At 38.7% G+C, this 13,052-nt stretch overlaps 1 long non-coding RNA gene across 3 annotated transcripts; it reads left to right on the top strand.

Moving 5' to 3' along the window:
* Window positions 1-377: 377 nt before the first annotated feature.
* LOC138825260 (uncharacterized) lies at window positions 378-3,886 on the top strand. 3 transcript variants are annotated; one of them, XR_011371385.1, is made up of 3 exons: window positions 378-569; window positions 761-953; window positions 2,613-3,886. It is a non-coding gene; the product is annotated as an uncharacterized lncRNA (long non-coding RNA). The 3 variants fall into 3 exon arrangements; XR_011371384.1 differs by having other exon boundaries at window positions 822-953; XR_011371386.1 differs by lacking the exon at window positions 761-953 and adding an exon at window positions 2,137-2,178.
* The last annotated feature ends 9,166 nt before the right edge of the window (window positions 3,887-13,052 follow it).

Genomic DNA, 13,052 nt, shown 5'->3' on the forward strand with positions numbered 1-13,052 from the left:
TGTCCTAGTAAGTGGATGTCAATAATACATGCAAGAAACACATGGCAGGCTGAGAGGGCCCTGAGAGGCAAAATGATTTGTGCAGGATGAGAAGAATAGTGACAAATAAGGGTGGGATCTGAGCTAGGAAGGGCTCTTTGAGACTGAGACCATGACTTTATCTAGGCCTAGCTGATAATGTTGGGATTTGACAATATCCACATGTGTATAGAGTGAAGTAGGAAGGGAGATTTCAGTCTACAGTTTGTCTTTGGGATGGTCTTATGTGAGCAAGCAGCTTAGATGATTAGGCTCTGAGATATGACTCTACCTCCCTCATAATGGAATAGAATATGGAACTCTGAGAGCCAAGCAACTATAACTAAAAGTCAACTCAAGCCAGCTCACTTGGCCTGTGGCTCAGGAACAAGAAAGATGCTCCTGTATTGTTTTCAAAGTTCAAGAGATTCAGGTCTCAGGCATGAGTGGTGTGTGCCTCACTCGATGCTGCAGACAATGGATCAGTGCTAAACCACGAAACCAATGTCTCAGGCCTTGTTATAAGAAGAAACCAAGGCAACTCCGGCAAGGTAAAACTATGACAGGAAACCTATTTAATCTCATCCTAGCCCACACTAGAACCTTCTTCTTGTGTGCTTTTATATGAGTAGACTGAGAAAATATTTACTGTGTAGTTTTCAATCCACTCTATTACAATTACTCAATTTAAGTGTACTCCCATTTCCATGTTTCAAAGATCCATTCTTTTTTACAACCCCAGTGTGACAATGAGTCAGCCCAAACCCTGAATATGCCTTATAATATATGGTGCCTGGACTCAGGTTTGCTGGAAATTCTGGAAATGGACCTGGTCCCTGCCTACCAGAAAGCTGATCTCTTCTATGTTGGAAACTTCCTCCACCACTATAGAAAGCGGGGACAATAGAGCAGTTGCTGGATATTCTGTTTAAAAAGTGAGTATTCCTTAGCCGGGTGCCGGTGGCCCACACCTGTAATCCTAGCTACTCAGGATGCTGAGATCTGAGGATCAAGGTTCAAAGCCAGCCTGGACAGGAAAGTCCATGTGACTCATCTCCAGTAAACCACTAGAAAACCGGAAGTGGTGCTGTGGCTCAACTGGTAGAGTGCTCACATTGAGTTGAAGGCTGAGGGATAACATCCAAACCCAGAGTTCAAGCCCCACGACTGACAAAAAAAAGTGAGATTTCCTCCTTCAAACCCAAGACTGATGAGACCCCCTCCAGAATATTGGAATAATTGGTACCTCTCTGAGACTGTATCACTGGGGTCTTATCAAAGGAGCTTGGCTTGAGACAAAGAAGAGCAGTCTTCGACTAATTCCTTAGGACTGGGCTGCCAGAACATTTCATTTGCCTCATAAGCTAGTGGAGCCTTAATGATTTTCTTGCTGAAAGAATAGGATTAAAAGAATGAGCCGGTCTCATCCAACCTCCACCCTCATCTAGGAAATCACTATCTTGGAGGCCTTTGAAGGAATATAGACAGAAGAAAGGATGAAACTTGAATTTGAATTTGGGGCCTGAGTTCTGTAACATTCGTAGCACTCTAACAATTGAGCCCCAAGTCTAGTTCTGGCCTTTGGCTGGTTAAATGAAGATGTGTCTTTAGATTTTACAAACTAGACTGGGTTCAAACTGATTTCAATCTGATCCTCAGATCTCACCTTCCTGATTGCTAGGGTTAGAGGCATGAGCCATTCCGCAGTTATTTGGAAAGATGTATATAAGCACACTCACAGTATTTCCATGAAATTGTATAGACATATCTTCACTTTTTTTAAAAGTTTTTATTCATTTTTTTATTTTTTATTTTTTAATATTATTTTATTTTATTTGAGAACATACTGTACAGAGGGGCTACAATTACATGGACAGGATAATGCATACATTTCTTACCAAGCATTGCAGCCTCCTCCTTTGTTTACCCTTCACCTCCCTTCCCAGCCTCCCCCTCCCCCACCCAATTATACCCCCCTCCCCCCCCACCGACATTGTAAAGCTGGTTTTGACATGACATTTCATGTTTACATTACCATTTGTGACTTAGACAGTCCCATGTGTGTCCTGTTCAGAAAAGGAGAAGCAAAGAGTTAACTTCTTTCTCCCATTGGTACAGATCTTTCTACCATAACTGGGAGGAAGATGAACAAGTGAAAAAGTAAGTGGACATTGGCACAAAGAGAAATTTTGTCCTTTGAAACTTGGTACCTTTGACGTTTCTGAATCAAAGTCAATTTTCTTCTTTGCACACCAGTTGTTATTTTCATCAGAGGGTTGCGGTTTGGCACATCAGCGGATAGCAGATTACACAGTTGTGGATGTGGTTGTAGTTTTGGATTCTCATGGATGCCAGGGAGGGCTGTATATAACAAGTCAGATCCATTGGGGAAACAACTTTCTCTTCTTATCACAGGGAGAAATTTTTAAGATTATATTTGAGAAATTTCTAGAAGTGGGTTGTGAGGAGCATCCTGCTTGCAGGAGTCTCTTCCCACTTCCCAACATGCAAGTCTTGCCAGAAAGAGTCTATAGTACAAGGTTCAGGATGGAGAGGGTGGGCTCTCATTTTCCTTTTCACTAATCTTCCCACAGCATTGTTTATTCTATCCTCCCTATGTGGATGGACTTCTACCCTGATGATTTCTATGTGCCTAAGAACCATGACACCCTGAAAGAACTTACACAGAATGTCAAGATCAACATGGTCTCTTCAGACCTGCTCTTCTGCTTATATATTCTTCTGGACCAGCTGGAGGAACCCATGACCCATGATACCAAGAAAAAGAGGAAGAACTTGTTTAGATGCCTCAGGGCTCGTGAGGAGGGATGGAACCTGGGTCTCTAGGGATGGGCCCAATTGGTCATGAGACCTTAGTACTCCTCAGTTTGGCAAAATGTCCTTTTATGGATATTCTATGCCAGGTATAATCTGTTCTCCTTTTGAAAGAACTTGGAAGTAGCCACTCATTTGAAACACCCTACATTCTAATCAGTGTTCAATCCAACCTCAAATTCTACAGCTTCTCCCATTAAATCCTCAGAAGTTTAGTCACACCTTAACTTCTAGGGTCTACTCTAAGATTTCTGTACCTATTTACATTCTCAGGTTTGCATCACCGTAAAGCAGCTCCTGCAGAGCTCCAGATAAAGAACCCATCATTGATGTCGTCAATGGTGACTGATTGAGATTGGAAGATCTCCAGAAAGCATGTGAACATAGAGGATTTTTTTTCAATTTGTAGAAAGGCCCAAGTAGGTTTTGAGTCCTGTGGACATCCCACTGGTTCTGAACCCCACATGTGATGCAGGTGTACCTGCACATAACACCAAGGATGAAGACAATCCAGAATGTCTTCCATTGATGTTCACAATCCAACTAGATCGCCACCAAGCCAGTCAAAAAAACACTTCTTGGTGTGCAGGGTAAATGTGTGCTAATGGAAAATGACCCCAGTCTATGTTCAGGAAAACCAATGAGTGAGGTCCAAAATCTAGATTCAGTTGAGGAAAGGGAATCTTTCCTCACAATACCCAGACCAATCTGACCTCTTGCAGGGGATTCAATTTCCAATTGAGAAATTAGAATCTGTCTCTACCTGGACTCAGGAAGAAAATCCTGTCTTTAATGAGGAAGTAGATCTCTTTGAGGACTCTGTGGGAGATTTTCTGATTCCTTCTCCTTTTCCTGAGACAATCCTTTTTTTTTCTTTATGTCCTGATGTAAAAGGTTCACCCTATTTATTTTTTAACTTTATTAAAATAATGTTTTTGACATATTCTAAAATTCATGAATCCTAAATATATTTCTTTTTAATCCTACAATCTGAAACATTGTGCATATGTGTTCTGGGGGGGAACACAGAGAGACAGGGGGCTGTATTAGAGAGCCTACTGGATATAATGGGAAATGTTAAATGCACAGGGAGTGGCAAGGAAGCCAGGCCATGCCTGCATGGGGTCATAAGGTGGCTATAAAAGGTCTAGTACATAGAAGATCAGATGTCCTAGAAGGCTATCCTGTCAAATGCGACAAATGCCACAATACTTATAGTGGTATGTGGGCTCTCTTCCAACAGTGAGTTCGAATTTGAAAACAACTTCATTGTGCTTTGGACAAATATGGAAGAAAAATTTGGCTCCAATATTATAAAAAAGTCTACTTAGGGCTGAAAATATATAGAAAATCTGTATAATGGAAAGCAAAAGCCATAATAGGAAAAAGAAGGTTTACATAGATGAACAAATACAAAATCAGGAAGAAAAAATCCTCCACATTTAAATCAGTTATATGTAAATACATGTTATATTCTTGATGTTATATATAGTATATTACATAGTATATAAGACTGAATATGATTTTTCCAACTACAATGGCATTTAAATTTTAAACTTGATTTTTTTGCACAAAATATTAGTGTAAATATTATTGGGGAAAGTAGTGATATAATTTGATTATAATTATAAGAATATATTTGTGTGTTTCTATATATAACACAGATTATAAATAGATGAATAAACATATACATATATTTGTATATATCTGTCTATTATGTGAATAAAATGAAAGTGAATGTAATGAAATTGAATATAGTATGTATAAAAAAGTTGAGTCCATGAGACTCAGTCCTGTAATCCTAGTGATGTGGGAAGCTGGGTTATGAGATTTAGTATCTCTTACAACCAAGTCGTAGATTTTCAGAGGAGGTCTGGTCCCTCCAGTGTAGCAAATAAACACATAGGCAGTGGGATCACACCCCCTGACCCCAGAGGAAAGTCAGTAGAAATCAGGACAAGCCTCTTATCTTATGACAGTCTACACAGTTCCTGTACCAACATGGCAATTTGTAGAACATCAGATGGAAAGTTGGCATTCCCTCCAAAAGGTTCCAAACTGTAGTCTCTGATCATACTGAATTAAACATTATTTCCCTTCACAAGATGCAAACACATAGAAATATGGCAAGGGCTCAAGATAGATGGTCAAAGACTTACAAATACATAAAATTATATACTCTATTTCAGTAATTCATTGACAAATCATCAAAGGCATGTCTTGAATTTTTTTAAAGGAAATGGAAACATACTCTGAGTTTATCAAGAACTGGGTGATAGTTTGGTTGTTGAATTGTTGAATGCACTCCTGGGCAAAGGAGACACATATTTTGGGGAAATTGTGTGGGGGTTGGTGTCCTCACACACCTTCACAATACAATGGTCATAACTTCTATGATTTCATAGCCATCTTTGCCATAGCAGCAAATAGGTCTCAGGCACTGATTTTGCCCTAAAGTTGGCTCAACAACAGCAAAAGGCACAAAGAATGAGAGGGAATGAATACTAGCCACTAACCTTCAGCTTGAACAGCTGTCCTGACCGGAAGCTAGGATAAATTGAGCTGGGGAAGGCTGATCTCCATGTAAGGCCCCTGAGCACTAAGGACTAGGCACTATTACAGGTGTTGGAGAAACAGAAGTGAATGTGGCTCTCTCCTCAGCAATTTCATGACGTAAAGAAAACCAGAAATCATAATGATAATTTCTATAAATCAGAGACATGAAATTGGTGATTTTGTGGCAACAACTTCATATTGAGGATGTTGTTATGAGAGCCAACATCCAGGTAATTATCTAGGAGCAGGTACTCCAGACAGTAAGGACAGCAAATACATCGCCCATTGATGGGAATGGAACTGATTTGCTTCAGAAAATGAAAACAGCACTGACATGCTTGCTTGTGAATTAAGAATGGAAAGGTACAAAGAAGAAAAAGATCCAAAATGAAGATAGGTATAAATTAGATAGATATTGGATGCTGCCGGTTACAAGAAGAAAAGTTCTGATTTTAGTTTAAATCTAACAACCCACTGGAACCAAAGTGCTACAATAGTAGTCAGACACATCTGATTCAGTAAAGAATACTTTTAAAATGTGATTCTACCTGGGCTCTGGTGGCTCACAACTGGAATCCTAGTTACTCATTTGGCTGATATCTGAGGATCAGGTTTGAAGCAAGTCCAAGGAGGAAATTTGGTAAGACTTATTTCCAATTAACTACCAGAAATATGGACATGAAGTTGTGGTTCAACTGGTAGAGCACTAGCCTTCAGGAAAAAACTAAAGGACAGCACCCAGGCCCTAGGTCCAAATCCCAGGACTTCCAAAACAAAGAAGCCAACAAATAAAATTTGGTGCTGTCATTCATCACTTAGCATTCTAATTCAATATATTTGGTATAAGCCTTGGAAATTGTATCCTTAGCAAATGTTCGCCCCTGATATTTTGCTGCATTACCAGCTTTCAAAGCCCTGGCATCTACACTGTCTCCTCCTAGTTAGCATAGCATTCTACCACTGGAAATTTGAAGATATATTTTATTAATCAGAATTCTGATCATCTTTCCACATACATCAAATGAGTAATAGCCACTATTCTGAATGTTTTTAATCCTCCTCTGAGTTAATAAGCATTAAAGCTTAAAAATTCTACAGTGGTTATCAAGTTATTTCAATAGTCATTCTTCCACCCAATCGTGTAACATATGTTTATAAAAGGCGAGACTATATGAAAGTGTGCACATTATACCTTCTAACTATAATGCTCTCAAGAAGTAGGGTTTTACAGAAACTTCCTGATTGCTTTGTCAAATGAAAGTATAAGAGATTTAAATAAGCTACCTAACATCTAAGAAGGAAAATGCTATTGGCTTTACAACAAATTCATTTGACTGAGGAAATGGGTTTCAGAAATGCCAGAGGCAAGGGGTATTATTCAAATCACCTTATCATGAGGTACAAGCAGCCTGTCTAGATCAACCTTCCAGGAAAAAAGCAATGAATGAAAAACAATTAATGCTTCTAAAACAAGCCAGTTGGTGGTGGTTCATGCTTGTTATCCTAGCTACTTTGAAGTTTAAGATGAAAGGATCTCAATTCAAAGCCTGACCAGGAAGAAAACCTTCCTCTCTGCAACCAGCAGACAGGAAGCATCAGTTCTGTGCCTGAAGCCCAGCTGGATGGCCTCTGTCCACAGACATCCAGACACACAAGACCACCCCCATCTTAAATATTATCAAAACATTCAAATAATATCTCCTGTTTGGGAGATAACATTTAAAAGTTATATCAAAAACATTTCATAAGTTCCAGTTAAAATGTCAGAGTGAAAGTGGAAATATGTACTTACTCACTCACTTAAAGGAAAGTTACTGACAAGAATGATGTTAATGGGGCTAGAGGCCCATTTGGTAACTTATTCACTCCACCATGTTTCCTCACAACTTGTCAGTCAGCCTGAACAGTGAAATTTTTGAATGCAAGGAATGTGTTTGAGCATGTAGCTTGTGAAAGTAATAATGAAAAGCTAAAACACTGGAAGCTCAGGCCTGTAAAACTAGCTACTCAGGACCCTGAGATATGAGAAACTCAGTTCAAAGACAACAGCAAAAAAGACTTCTATCTCCAATTAAACAGTAAATGAAGAAAGCTGAGCTGTGCTTCAAATGGTAGAGTATTAGAATCGCATGAAATGCTAAGGGACAGTATCTAGGTCCTGAATTCAAGCCCCAGTACTGGCTCCCATACACAAAATACTCATGACAACACCACAGTATATGCATATGTTAGCAAGGGATGTAGATAAATGGAATAATGACATCATTTACCTCACTTTTAGTCTCAAGCTTTCTGTACAGTGTAGCTAAATCTGTGAAAAGCCCTAGGTTAAATCTTTCCTCAAAATCAGCAGATACATCCTCATTTCCCTCAGCACATTCACACATACACATAAAGGTCTATATTTTTCTAACTAATTTTTAAATACGTAACCATACACACATGCTTCAGAATTCTGTGCCATTGTTTAGGTTTCATAGGGAGCACAATATATCCAGGTTCCGGCTCATTCTTGTAATCTTAGATGTTCAGGAAGGTAGGATCTGAGGATCACAATTTGATGCCAACCCAAGCTAATAAATCCTCAAGATTCTTATATTCAATTAAGTAGCAAAAAACCAGAAGTGCAGATGTGGTTCCAGTGGCACAGTGACAGCATTGAGTAAAATAACCTAAGCAAGAGCTCCAGACCCTCAGTTCAAGCCTGAGTACTGGCCCACTAGCCCTCCAAAAGTAAAAAAAAAACCAAAACACCAAATCAAATATATGTCAAAATATTTTGTAACTTTTGTAGCAAAATCCAATGAGGTAACATAGTTTCTGGTTTGTTGAAGCTTTGGTGGGGAAACCCCAAATTCAACATGTGTTTAAGTGATGTAACAAACAAGCAACCAAATAAAATTTCCCAGTAAAGAATCTTCCTTAGTATTCACTGGACCCCTGACAAAGGGACTTTTTCCTATATTTTTTGAAAATCAGTGTTTTTTTTTCAGTAAGGGAAATAGTATAAACCTTTACTATAAGTTTAAGAGTCATTGGAAGCGCCAAATGAAGTGAATGTACAACAAAAAGCATACAATATTATAATTTTCTATGCCTCTGTTGAGACACTACAAACCTGTAATAGTGTGGCTTCTCAGAAAGAGAAGGGGGATTCTCAGCATCACTGGTCATATAAGAAATGCAAATCAAAGCCAAAACCACATTTTGATGCCCCTTACCCCAGTTAGAATGGCCATTATCAAGAGAGCAAATAATAACAGATGTGGAGGTGGATGTGGCTAAATGGAAACACACTAAACTGATGGTAGGAATGTAAGCTGGTTCAAACACTCTGGAAGGCAGAATGGAGGTTCCTCAGCAGACTAAACCTAGAACTCCCCTAAGATCTGAAGTATGTCCTAAGAGGAGACTTGAGCTGGTACAGTTTCTTTCATGGCTTCGCCTTTGTTTTAGGGATTTTAGAAGAGGAAAAACCTTTAATCAAGGTTTACTAGAACTTGGTTCCAACCAGCCCAGTTCCTGGAATGGACAGAATTGCCCTATGTTCCCTCCCCTTAACAACCTAAGTCACCTTGATTGTTCTGTTACAGACTGACCAATAAAACAGATAGATTGTAAACTGGCTCCTACTGGCAACATCTCGAGCTTACCGAGCTTACCGTAAACTGTACCTTATTCACGTGCTTATGGTAAACTCCACTAAACTCCTCCTTTGTGTATTCTTACCGTAAACTCCGCTTTTTGCGCGTACTTCACCTTACCCACTGAATTAGTGAGTCATTTAAACCAAAAGTTATAGGCGGATTTAAACAGCCATTATGTGACAAACTAACCTCATTGGCCACCTCCATGTTATCTAGTATAACTGTGCAATCTTTTGTATGTGTGTCAATCTCATTGGTTACCTGCATGACCAGGTTTGGCCTCCTGAATTTTGCCTTTAAAAACCAAAGTACATGGGCCCCTAGGGGTCACAGTACCAGCTCCCACTCCTGTGCTGCGGCCCAACCAGTCAGTATAGGAGCCTTCTTAATAAAGTCGCTTCTTTGTTAACAACTTTGTTGCTGTGGGCTCTGTCACTCTGGACGAATAGGTGGTCTGGCCTGCTTGAGTAGGGGTCTTCCTACTACAGATCCAACAATCCTACTCCTCAGCATTTATCCAAATGATCTCAAACTAAGGCACAATAAGCTACCAGCACAACTATGTTCATTTCATCATTGTTTACCATAGCTAAGATACAGATCCAACACAATTGACTCAATAGATGAAAGAATCAAGAAAATGTGGTATATTTACACAATGGAATTTTATGCTTCTATCAGAAAGAATGAGACAGTCCCTTTTGTAAGAAAATGGAAAGACTTGGAAAAAAATCATATTAAGTGAAGCAAGCCAGGCCAAAAGCAACATGAGCTCTATGATTTCCCTCATTTGCAATGAATAGCATTAGCCTGTTACTCCTTAAAGTGGGTCATAATAGCTCAGGAGTTATGAACATATATATGACCATACAAAATGAGGCTATTTGAAATGAACGCCAAGACATAGAAACAGCAGGTCTTCTTTTGTTTAATTGTCAAGCTTGATGTAGCCAATGTACCGCAGCTAGTTCTTTCTTCTTACTTTATGTCATTTTTCTTTTCCTATTGGTTTTATCCATGGAAATTACTGTCTTTGATTCTGGTACCCTGCATCCAGTATATTCATTTATTTGATTGGGGAAAGGGAAGAGAAATACCAAAATGCTGAAAGAAGTACAAAAGGTGAACCATTGCAACAATGATACCCACAGGACACTATAGCGGAAATTAACTTTACAATGTAATGGTGGGAGAGGGGCAATGGGGGAAGGGACAAAAGGAGAAGAAAACTGAAGTGGGTAACAATGTTCAATGAGAAATGTAACTAACTCATGTAAATGTAACCCCTCTGTACAGCATCTCTAATATAAAATAGATTTTTAGAAATATAAAAATTAAAAAAGTGTTTTTCTCAAAAAATCTCAATCTGATACCAACGGAACTACTGAGTTCATGTCAAAGAGTGTTTGGGGACTTTCAAGAAGCTAGTACTAAGTACATATAACCACAATTAAGTGATAATAAGAAAAGTAGCTCTTTTTATTGTATTATATGAGTAAAGGAAAATTTCATTTCTGTTTCCTTATAATTTATGTTTGTGATCTTTGTTGTTCCCAAGTCAGACTAATGTCTTGTTCTTTGCTTTCTTTGGTATGTATAGCTTGGACATGTAATCTGAGGTATAAGAAGCATTCGTTGTTCAATTTGGAGGCCTAGCATAGAAGCACTCCTCCCTGGCGAAGAAGTTAGACTGGAGGACCCCTAACACTCACTGTGGTTTCTCTCCCACAGCTCACTGAGGAATTTAGGAGTTTGAGACTGTGACTGCTAATTAAGTGCCCCTTATGATTAAGAATTATTGGTAGAATTTGAAAAAAAATTTTGGTAATAAATAGACTAGAAAAAATGTTATTTGCTATTTTTTATCACTGTATTTCTTTTTGTCTAAGTATAAAAGCCAGCCTTACACTAATGGCCTAAAATAAGCAAAATGAGCTTATAGAGCTCAGATCATTTCTTTCCACAGAAGATGACAGCAGAAGAAGAAATACAGGTCCACAACTGGCCCAAGCAAGAGAGAGTGATGTCTCCTTAACTCTTAGGATCGAATGCTCAATGAGGAGCATTCAGCACTAATGACAGCTTAAGGACCTAACATTCCCTGTGTTGTTCCATGATAGGAAGCACTCACCAGTCTCCCATAATAATGTAGCTGCCACACCTGACTGGTGACCTTGGCTGTGTACTGAGAACTCCTAGCAGGGCTTTGCCATGGCCACTGGAGAGTCAGGATTGCACTCTAAGAGGACATAGAGGAAGGTGGTAACATGGCCTGAGTCAGGGTTTTGTCAGATATATATGATTTGTAACAGGCACTACTGTCTTCTGGCTAAGAATGTGGGGTCCTGCACACTAATTTAGCACAACAAGTGTTAGCTTCCACCATTTCCTTATGAAAGCCAAAAGAAGGTCATTAATGCCCTCTGGGCATATTTTCATCAATATTTAGCAGGTAAAAAGCTATATAAAATCAAGTTCATCATGAGGAAAAAATCCAGATGAAAACCGAATTGCAGGAGCATTTACAAAAAAATGTTTTTTCTGTACAAATCAAATGTGACAAAATATTTAAAGTTATTGAAGCTTTGAAAGTTAAATTGATTTCATTTTTACTATGATTGCAATTGTCTTTTATATTTCAACTACTTAACGAAAAGAAGGTAGGCCACGTACGACCAGTGGCTGACACCTGTAAGTCTAGCTATTTAGAAATCTGAGATCTGAGGAAAGTGAATTGAAGCTTGACTAGGTAGGAACAACCTGTGATACTTGATCTCCAATTAACCATTCAAAATCAAGAAGTGGAAGTTTGGTTCAAGTTGTATTCTTTTACCCTTGAGTAAGAAAGCTAAAGGTCAGCTCCCTGAGTTCAAGCCCCAGTATTCACACACACACACACACACACACACACACACACACACACACACACACACACACACACACACACCCTATCTCAAAAATAACCAGTGACCAGGAAACAGACACAAGATGGTATTTTTCTTACACTTTTCATTTTTGTTGTTTTTTAAAAATTTATCTCTCTTTGAGAAGTTAAAGGGGTCATAGAAGAGGAGGGACAAAGGATAAACATGTGAAATAGCGGTATTCAATTGGTACTATTTTGAAAATGACCTATGCAACTTGTTTGTGTGGAAGGATGGGAAAACTGGAAGAGATGAAGAGAAACGATGACATTGTCCAAAAAGAAATGTCCTCAGGGAAGTAGAGCTGTAGCTCAATATGAGTGCCATTCTTCAGCAAAAGAGCTCAAAGACAGTGTCCAGGCCCTGAGTTCAAGCCTCTTTACTGACTAAAACAAAAACAAAGACAAAAGAAATGTAATCACTATCACATGAATGTAACTAAAACCTCCACAGCACAACAGCAACAATAATAGTAACAGATAGAAGAAGAAGAAGAAGAAGAAGAAGAAGAAGAAGAAGAAGAAGAAGAAGAAGAAGAAGAAGAAGAAGAAGAAGAAGAAGAAGAAGAAGAAGAAGAAGAAGAAAAAGAAGAAGAAGGAAGTTAATAAAACCAAACCAATGAGAGAAAAATTGAGAGAGCAAAGGAAGGGCTGACCTTTCAAAAAAAGAAATATATCCATACCTGATTTATATGACTGTATCATCTGTGTAATTCACTTTTCGAATAATAATACAAACGAAAAAAATATAGTGCGGGAGGCATAACTCAAATGGGAGGTCAGACTAATATGTATGTGATACCAACGTCAAACCCATTACCAATTTCCCCTTCCAAAATGAATCTTCTCATCATTTGTGCTTTCCCTAGCTTATGAAAGGGAGTGCAAACAGTTAAAGAGAGAGAAAGATAATCATATAATGCTCAAAGCTGGGACCACATACTCTTATGCACCAGCTGTAAATAGTCAAGCTTACACAGAAATTCAATATCATCCAAATCAGCAAGCAATTCACTTTGAAGGATAGGGATAATGGGTGCAGGGTGTCCCTACATTATTTCAAAAAGAGTAAA

This window comes from Dipodomys merriami, unplaced genomic scaffold (genome assembly GCF_024711535.1).
Source record: "Dipodomys merriami isolate MVZ:Mamm:240054 unplaced genomic scaffold, mDipMer1.0.p SCAF_1368, whole genome shotgun sequence".
NCBI classification, from domain to species: domain Eukaryota; kingdom Metazoa; phylum Chordata; class Mammalia; order Rodentia; family Heteromyidae; genus Dipodomys; species Dipodomys merriami.